Raw genomic sequence first — 8,024 nt, 5'->3', positions numbered from 1 at the left:
TGTGTGTTTCTTAACTGAAGTTTGAAAGGGAAGATTAATTTGTCCATTCAAATTTGACTCACTCTGCTTGATTCTTTGCTATGTGAAGCTGAGCTGTGGGATTTTTCTATGGGCTCGTCAGTCATTTTACAATGCAGGGCTATGTATCACATTCAAAGATGGAAATGACAGCAGAATGGTTGAATCACTAGTCACTGCAGGGATGCAAGGCCTGTTCTGTTCAGACAGAAGATTATTCATATCTGAATGGTGCTATTACATTTACAGGATCATAGAATCATTAAGGCTGAAAAAAAACCTCAAAGATCATGAAGTCCATCTGTCAGCCCATCACAGCCGTGACCACTGAACGTGTTCCTCAGCACCACATCTCCATGGTTGTTCCATGCAACACCTTTACAAACATTACCTCCACTACTTCCCTGGGCAGCCTGTGCCAGTGCATCACCACTCTTTCTGGGAAGAAATAGTTCCTAATACCCAGTTCCTAAGACCCTCCCCTTGCACAGCTTGAGGCATTCCCTTTTATCCTATGGCTGTTACCTGAGAGAAGAGTTGGATCTCCACTTTGCTACTACCTCCTTTCAGGTCTCTCAGTGATAAGGTCACCCCTGAGCCTCCTCTTCTCCAGACTGAAGCATCCCAATTCCCTCAGCCATTCCCTGTAAGACATATTGTGTGGGAATTGTTGAGTCTGGGCCTGAAACACTGATTGAGCACCAGAGGAAAAGACCTGGTCAGCCCTGGGAGCACAGATGAAGGCAATTCAGCTTTGTGACAGGAAGGGGTGGAGCCTGGCTGCACCTCTCTTAGACCTCATTTAAGGTCTGATTGTCACAGGGGAAAGATTTTTCTCTGGACATTCCTCTTCGGGGGAGATTTTCTGCTGTAAACTTGGAATCTTCTGATACAGGTGATCAATCTTTTTCCCTTCCTTTACAGCATCTTTCTATCGTGCTGGTACTTCTGTCAGTGCACTTCTGCTAGAATACCTTTCCTATTGTGTTGATCTGTCCAATTGCTACGTGTGTGCTCCAGAACCCTCATAGCTCTGTTGCCCTTCTTTGGGCACCCTCCAGGGCCTTGGTGTCTTGTTAGGGGCCCTAACACTCCTAGATCACCTTCCACTGATATTATTTCTCAATGGTACAATGTAAAGTTGTTGGTAGGATTTTTCTAAGGTAAAGGTAACCAGTTTAGAATAAGCTTTGGAGAAGCAAAGTATGAGATGGAGTGTCACATTAAGTTCTTTCTTAGTTTTATCTATGCAGTAGTATTGAACAATAATAAAGTAAGCATGAAAGGGGGGGGAGGAGGGGGAGAAGGAGGAGGAAGAGGAGGAGGAGAAGGAGGAGGAGGAGGCCCTTGTTCTTGTTATAAGGGAGCAACACAAGAATAAGGCTGTTTCCCCTTGGGGAAGATTAGCTGGGAGCTAAGGGTGAGCAGAGCCAGTGACCAGAGTCCAACTATACCAGAGGGCTATTGACTGGATTGTTGATAATAACATCTTCCATTGACAGATCAATTTGCAAAATCAGGCAAGTGCAGGGTGGTGAGTAGTGTTGGAGGCTGAAGTGGGAAGTACAGCCAGTGAATCAAGACCAACAAAGACACAGGGACACAGGTATTTCTATGCCATAGTCCGGGTATGGAGTGTGAGTCTAGGCTTACGTGAAGCTCCTGGACCAAGGTGCAGAGAATGTATGGATGCAGATCCTAAGTGGGGCTGTCCACAGTTGGTAGGGTCATTAATACACACAGGTCATGGAAGGGGGAGTCTAAATCTTTGCATTGATGCCCTGGCTGTCTTCTCTGCACAGAAAGCTCAAGAGTAGCTTTTCAATTTGACGCAACATCCCTTTGAAATTGTGTGAGATACTTGACGAGTTTGTTTCAAATACAAAAAGGCACTGTTTGGTTTGAATTGCAAATGTGTTTTGTTAAATTCTTAGGTAGGCTGTGATAGACTGGTAAGTTAGAGACAGGGTCTTTCATACAGTTTTTCTCATTGCCTTTGTTGTATGCCTGTTGTTGAGAGAAAAAAAAAATTGGTAACATGATCACTGCCTCTGCACATCAAACTGTGGTTCCTAAACCTCCAAAAACATGAATATGCAGTTGTGCCAATTCCTCCTGTCCCTCGCCTGTATCTGGGAGCCCTTCCAATCTGACAGGAAGCATCACCTGAAGGAAAATCAACTTGAAGTGTTTTCTCTCCCACTTGCCACCTTCCAACTTTGGTTGCTGAGAGAAGAAGAGAAAGGCTTTTAACACCATCCAGTGACCCAGCTCTAAGTACCATCTCCTGGATTTGATCTAGCCAGGGAGACGGGAGGTCAGCTGCAGGGGCCAGGGAGAGTGAGAGAAGCCATGTCAACAGGCTGCTCCTGCCGTGTGTGAGTGGTGAATGATGAGCGTGTGACACAGTAGAAGGAGCGAGGGTGCTCACCTGGAAAATGTTGTGGGAAGCCTGTCATGGATGTTTAAGTGCTGACAAGATGTGTCTGAGATATCCTTGCAGTACATTTAGGTACACAAGAGTAATCTTCCTCCTGGTTCCTGATTCAGAAGCAAAGTTGATGCCCTGGTTTGTAGTGGGGGAGATGAGCAGCAGGTTACAGCCTGATGGTTGGAAGCGAAGGCAGTTGTAAGTATGGAATAAACAACTCCTTACTTATGTAAGGACTGAATGGGCAGATGAAACTGAGGGTTTAATTCTGCTGTCTTCCCTTGATCCATAGGTTTGGTTCCAAATAATCTGAAATGAGGAAAAACCAAAGAAAATGCCATTTCTTCTGAACAGATTTTGAAGTAGATTCTCTTTCAGGAACACATCTGGATCACTAAATCCTTTAAACAACAGCTACAATCATGTAGCTTCTTTCTGAGGAAGAAAAAACAATCCATGCGATAAACCAGCTGCCTTAAACATAGCTTTCAGTGTTCAAGTGCAACCTCCAGGAATGTTGCAAATCAGATTGGAGGCAGCACTGAGCAGAGCAGTCCTGCTTCACTAGTTGTACTAGCAGGTAGTGGGAAAACTGGACCAGATCAGGGTCTCATGCTTAAAGAATAATTGTACATTTTAGTCACTGCAACATTGTCTGCAAGCAGTGAAGATGTTTCTAAATGAAACTATATCTATCTTGAGGAACTGATACAGCAGTGATATCATGAACACAGTGCAAAGCGATTTATCCTGCTGATGAGCTATGCCTGACACGTATTCTTCAGTTTCCCACTCAGAATGTTCAAAGATAGTTCAGTTATTCAGGTATTGCCTTGAAAATGGTTGGACTGCAGAGGGAACTGTTGGGTTAGAGTCCCCTGATGTACTACTCCTCAGTTAAGAACCAAAGTAATGTTAGAGATTTCTAGTAGTTTGAAGAAATTTATAGATATTTCTATATTAAGTTGTCATTAGAGGTAATAATGTAGTGGGTTTGAGCATATATCTCCCAGTGCCTTGTCAGATAATGTGTGCACTATGCAATGAAAGACAAATAGTCTTCTGGAAAGAGGTGACTTGTCTTGTTTTGACGTCAGTTGAAATCTGTAAAATGTGCTCGGCTCTCCTGCAGTTTTCATACTTAGTATTTGGTGCACAAGTTCAGAACCAGGTCCTTAACCTCCAATTGACCTGCATTCAGTGTTTCAAAAAAATCAAGGTATAAATTGAATTTTTCTACTGCCTATATGTGGATAATAATTTGAACCCATTTTATTTTCTCTTCCTTTGTTTGTTGCTCACAATCTTAATTGCTTGACTTCTGTCATTCTGCAATAGTCAGATGCAAGAGCTTTGTAATGTTTAGCCCTTGAGCCTGACCTTCCAAACCCTGCAAACTCAAAAGGAGAGGAAAGAGTTTTAACAGGATTTAATTGGGATCGTCTTTGCCCATCAGCCTCTTCCTGCTCTCCACCTGGGGGGGGTTTTGAGCTGGGGCCCTACTAACTGGTGGAGACGGAAGGGTGGAGAGAAGCAGATATTTCCACGTCAGAGCCGTGGGGCTGTCATTCTGGGTTACTGAGAAGACAGGAGATGGTGCCTGCAGGAAACAAAGATGCTTCCCACCTGTCCTGAGCTAATGAGGATGTTTCTGATGTCAATAAATGTTTCCTGATCACAACAAAAAGCCAGCAATCTTCACAACCCACTCATGGGCAAGAGAAAAACAGACAAAGTAGAGGACAGATGTGAAAGAATCACAGAACAGGATGCAGGGATGGGAAGAGAGGTTATGTGTAGGAGGAGAAGGAGAGGGAAAGATCAAAGGAAGGAAAAGAGAAAGTAGAACAGGGCAAGAGAGTAAAAATGGAATTCTTGATGGAGGGCAGTGGAGAAATAGGTGGCAAAGGACCTGAGATAAGAAACGTTGAAAGCAAGCACACTGGAAACGGACAAGAAGAGCTAAAAGATTGAAGAATGCTGCTAACAGGTGGAGGGTAGTGTTTAACCTAAAATAACCATTTCACTGAAGAACATGATCAATGAGAGATGGAACATGGCTTGTGAGAGGAATCTTGGGTATAGAGAAGGGAAGAGTCAGGGAGAAAGTACTTCTGGCATATAGTGTTTAATCATACCTCGGAAATAGTACGAGCAAAAGAAAGACACCTACTTCAAGTTAAAAGACAGGAAGAGAAAATGCAAATAGGAAACCTGAACCAGGCATTGTTTGATTGTTGCTGGTGGGCTCAAAGGCTGCTTGGTTATAGTTTGAACGCATCCTGGGAGTAGAGCAGGGATGGGAAACAGGCAAGCTGAGTTCAGGGTCATTCAATATAGATGATTGTTAACTCTGTTTTTTGGCTTGATTGCTAAAACTCAAGATGGGCTTGGCCTTGGGTGCTCATTATCACATATTTTCTTTCTAGAATCTGACAATATGTTTCCAAGGTAAGCTTTGGAATAGAAGAACAGTTTTGATAAATCTAGTCTGTGAGCTGGAATTGCTCATTTGTTTGTAGAAAAGGTGCCAGTGCACTGTTTAAGTTCTGTGCATGTGTTTCTGATGTTATTAGAGAACATCACTAATGTGAAGGGGATTTTGTGGACAGGTGTATAATGCAGAATTTGATCCAAATAGCTTGGAAAAAATGACATTTGACCTTGTGAATAAGCAGAATGTCATTCATGTAATAAGTCACACAGTTCAAATTCAATACGATCAGATTGTAAAATAACAAACTAAAATAAAACTCCAAGACTTTGCTGTTCATACAGCACAATGTAGTTTCAAGCATTATTTTTTTCTTTTTAACAGGTCTTATGCTCCATTTGGTAGAATACAATTCTCAAACTGTGCCAGTAGGATTTTTCAAAACCATCTAGCTCCAGAAAGTCCCATCTTTTGCAGATGGAATACTATGAATACCTGCTTAGATCTAAGCCTTCCTTTCCGAAGACACTTCAGTGATTGGTGCTGGACTACTCAGCTGTCAGCTGACCTAACCTTTCATGAGTACTCTGTGCATTCTCTTGTTAAATAGTTTTTTTCTTTCTGCACGTCTTTCTGTCTGTGCAATTTTGAAATAAATAATTTCAAAGCATTGCCAATGCTCCCTATGCTCTTGGGAAAGAAGCAGAGCTATAACAAAGGGCATAGCTGCTCTTTCTTCTAGCTGTCAGTTCCTTACTCTTATCTGAAATACTTAAACAAAATTTTTCAGTCCAGAAATGTCTTTTATGCTAATGTAAAATCACCAACAAATACAACACAGGTAAAACTTCCACATCAGTGCTTCCCTTTGTCCAGCATCTCATGGGAAAAGCTTCACTGTTGACACAAAGCAAGAGAGAATACATTTGAAGTACTGTGCAAATTATGAACACTGGCTAATAAGACTTCATAGTCCCCTGCTGGGATAGCAAGTATTATCTGTGACTTACAGAGGTGAAGAGATTTGTCCAAGTGTGTGTAGCACTTCTGCCTCTGATGTAGAAATTAAATGATAGCTTTATACTCCTTGAAAACCTACTCCTCTATCTCTTCCCTTTAATGTATTTACCATAAGGGCATGAACAGGTCCTGGTTACACATTTATGCCAAAATTTTGGGCCTTTTTTCCCCCAAGATGATACCTTTTATCATCAGCATTGTGAAATATCTTACTCTGGAAAACTGATTCTTCTACTACGTACCGAGTATTTTATTAAGAAATTCATATGTGTTTTCCATGTTCCAGTTGCTTTTAAATTGCACGTCAGTAACAGTACTTGGAATAACATAGCAATTGGTTATGTGACACTGAGGGTGGGATTTTTCTCATAGTGGTTGAGTCATTGGAAGACCTTCCATCTAATCTAAGCAAGGCACTAGAATTCTTCTGTAGACGGTATGAGAAGATCAGCAGCTCCAGAATACAATTCAACCCATCTTAAAATAGGTGTCAAAATAGAAGTGAACCCTATTAAGAATAAGACTGTCCTGTTAAAAACAGGAAGGCACTTGAATCTACAAAAGAAGCCCAAATATTTACATCTGTGCTAAGTAGCAGTTGTCCTTCGTGAGTTTAAAAATAAAATGAAAGCAATGAGTATTCTGTCAAAGTCCTATTTTAGCACTGACAGTAGTGCACTACCTCAACTCGGTGCTAGGAAACAGCTTAAATTAACTGGGAATATGTAGAAAAACAGATTTCTTTTTACCTGTGTATTGAAAATTCTGGAATTTCAGGCTCATCAGATATCTGCGAAGTGTTGTTCTAAAGGAGAACTACAGCAAAAAGAAATACTGGAGCAGTGCTCCAGAGTTACAGGAGTATAAGTTCAGCCTGGTCTTCCATTATTCTCCTCATTTGCCAACATCCAAGAGCAAAAATGAGAAACCACCAACTCATTTCTTATTTCTGAGTTAAAATCATTAGTGTTTCATTCCCCACAAAGACGCTGGTGTTGCCCTGTGAAATGCCAGGAGAGTTGGATCACTGGCAAGGCTTTTTACTAGACCTGCCCTGCTCTGTCCCCACTTGGGGCACGTGGCAGTCACCACGATGGGGAGGGCGAAGTGACATTGAAGTTTCAGGCTCAAAAGTTTTAAACGTAGACATTGAGGTCTTTCTCTCTTTTCCCTTACCCCTTTCTGCTCCTTTTCGCTCCCCTCCCTGCTTTCATCTTCGAAGAAGTGCGTGTTGATGTAAGCGGACAACGCAGAGAGGCAGCGAAGGGGGTATCGGAGAGCCTGGGAGGAGATTGCCTGCAGCAACAGGGAAGACACAATTACTGCAACAACTGTCCAACCAACCACAGCCAGGAGACTCCACTTAATCTAATTGAGTGTGAAGGCAGGCTGGAGACACAGGACCCGCTCCTCCATCCCCCCCTACTAGAATATAGACACTATTGGCTGCTAATTGGCGCCAGTGGGCTGGTGCTAATTGTGCTGATGTCTTGGTCTGAGGACAGGCATGTGAAGGATGAAGGGGTCTGCTGGGAATAGGAGGAGGGCAGAGTGAGGGAGACAGTGGTCATAAAAGTTGGAACAGGGCTTTAATTTCATATCAAATATTTAAGTAAGTGAGTGGAAGATCTGTGAACTCTCTTTGTGGTAACCCACAAAAGGCCTTGGAGAATACCACCCCCCTGCCTCCAGCCCTAGCGATGAGCTATCTGAAGTGCTGTCTTCCTCTTCCTCCTTAGTTTTGTTTAATTAATAGTGAGAATTGCTAACGATCTTTTATTCCTCTTCATGCACTTTCTGTTTGCTACCTTGCTACTGCTTGATTCTTTCTTTCAAAGATTCAGTTTTTCTAATGGACAGACGTTTACTGGCCTTCAGTAAGTGAAAGCTTTGGCTGAACAGAATGGCAGCTAAGGCTGTGTTCAGTGCCCTGAAATGGAGTGAGTCCTGATTTGTGTATACAAGGCCAGGAGGAGCAGTGGTGACAGTGCATGCCTCTCTGTCTTATGAAGGTCCTGTAAAACTTCTGGTGGTGAAGCCTTAAATGTATCTGATGTTAGCAAGGCTTGCTTACATAGAAACTTTTGCTGTGTTACATATGTGGATACATATAGTAAAACT

General features: G+C 42.4%; 1 long non-coding RNA gene across 1 annotated transcript; it reads left to right on the top strand.

Annotated features, from left to right (window-relative positions):
* Window positions 1–804: 804 nt before the first annotated feature.
* On the top strand, window positions 805–5,623 carry LOC128083985 (uncharacterized). The gene is made up of 3 exons (XR_008208286.1): window positions 805–913; window positions 2,569–2,647; window positions 2,742–5,623. It is a non-coding gene; the product is annotated as an uncharacterized LOC128083985 (long non-coding RNA).
* The last annotated feature ends 2,401 nt before the right edge of the window (window positions 5,624–8,024 follow it).

This window comes from Tympanuchus pallidicinctus, unplaced genomic scaffold (genome assembly GCF_026119805.1).
Source record: "Tympanuchus pallidicinctus isolate F22 unplaced genomic scaffold, pur_lepc_1.0 scaffold25, whole genome shotgun sequence".
Lineage (NCBI taxonomy): Eukaryota > Metazoa > Chordata > Aves > Galliformes > Phasianidae > Tympanuchus > Tympanuchus pallidicinctus.
The sequence above is the reverse complement of the archived record's forward strand: the minus strand, read 5'-3'. Positions and strand labels throughout refer to the sequence as shown.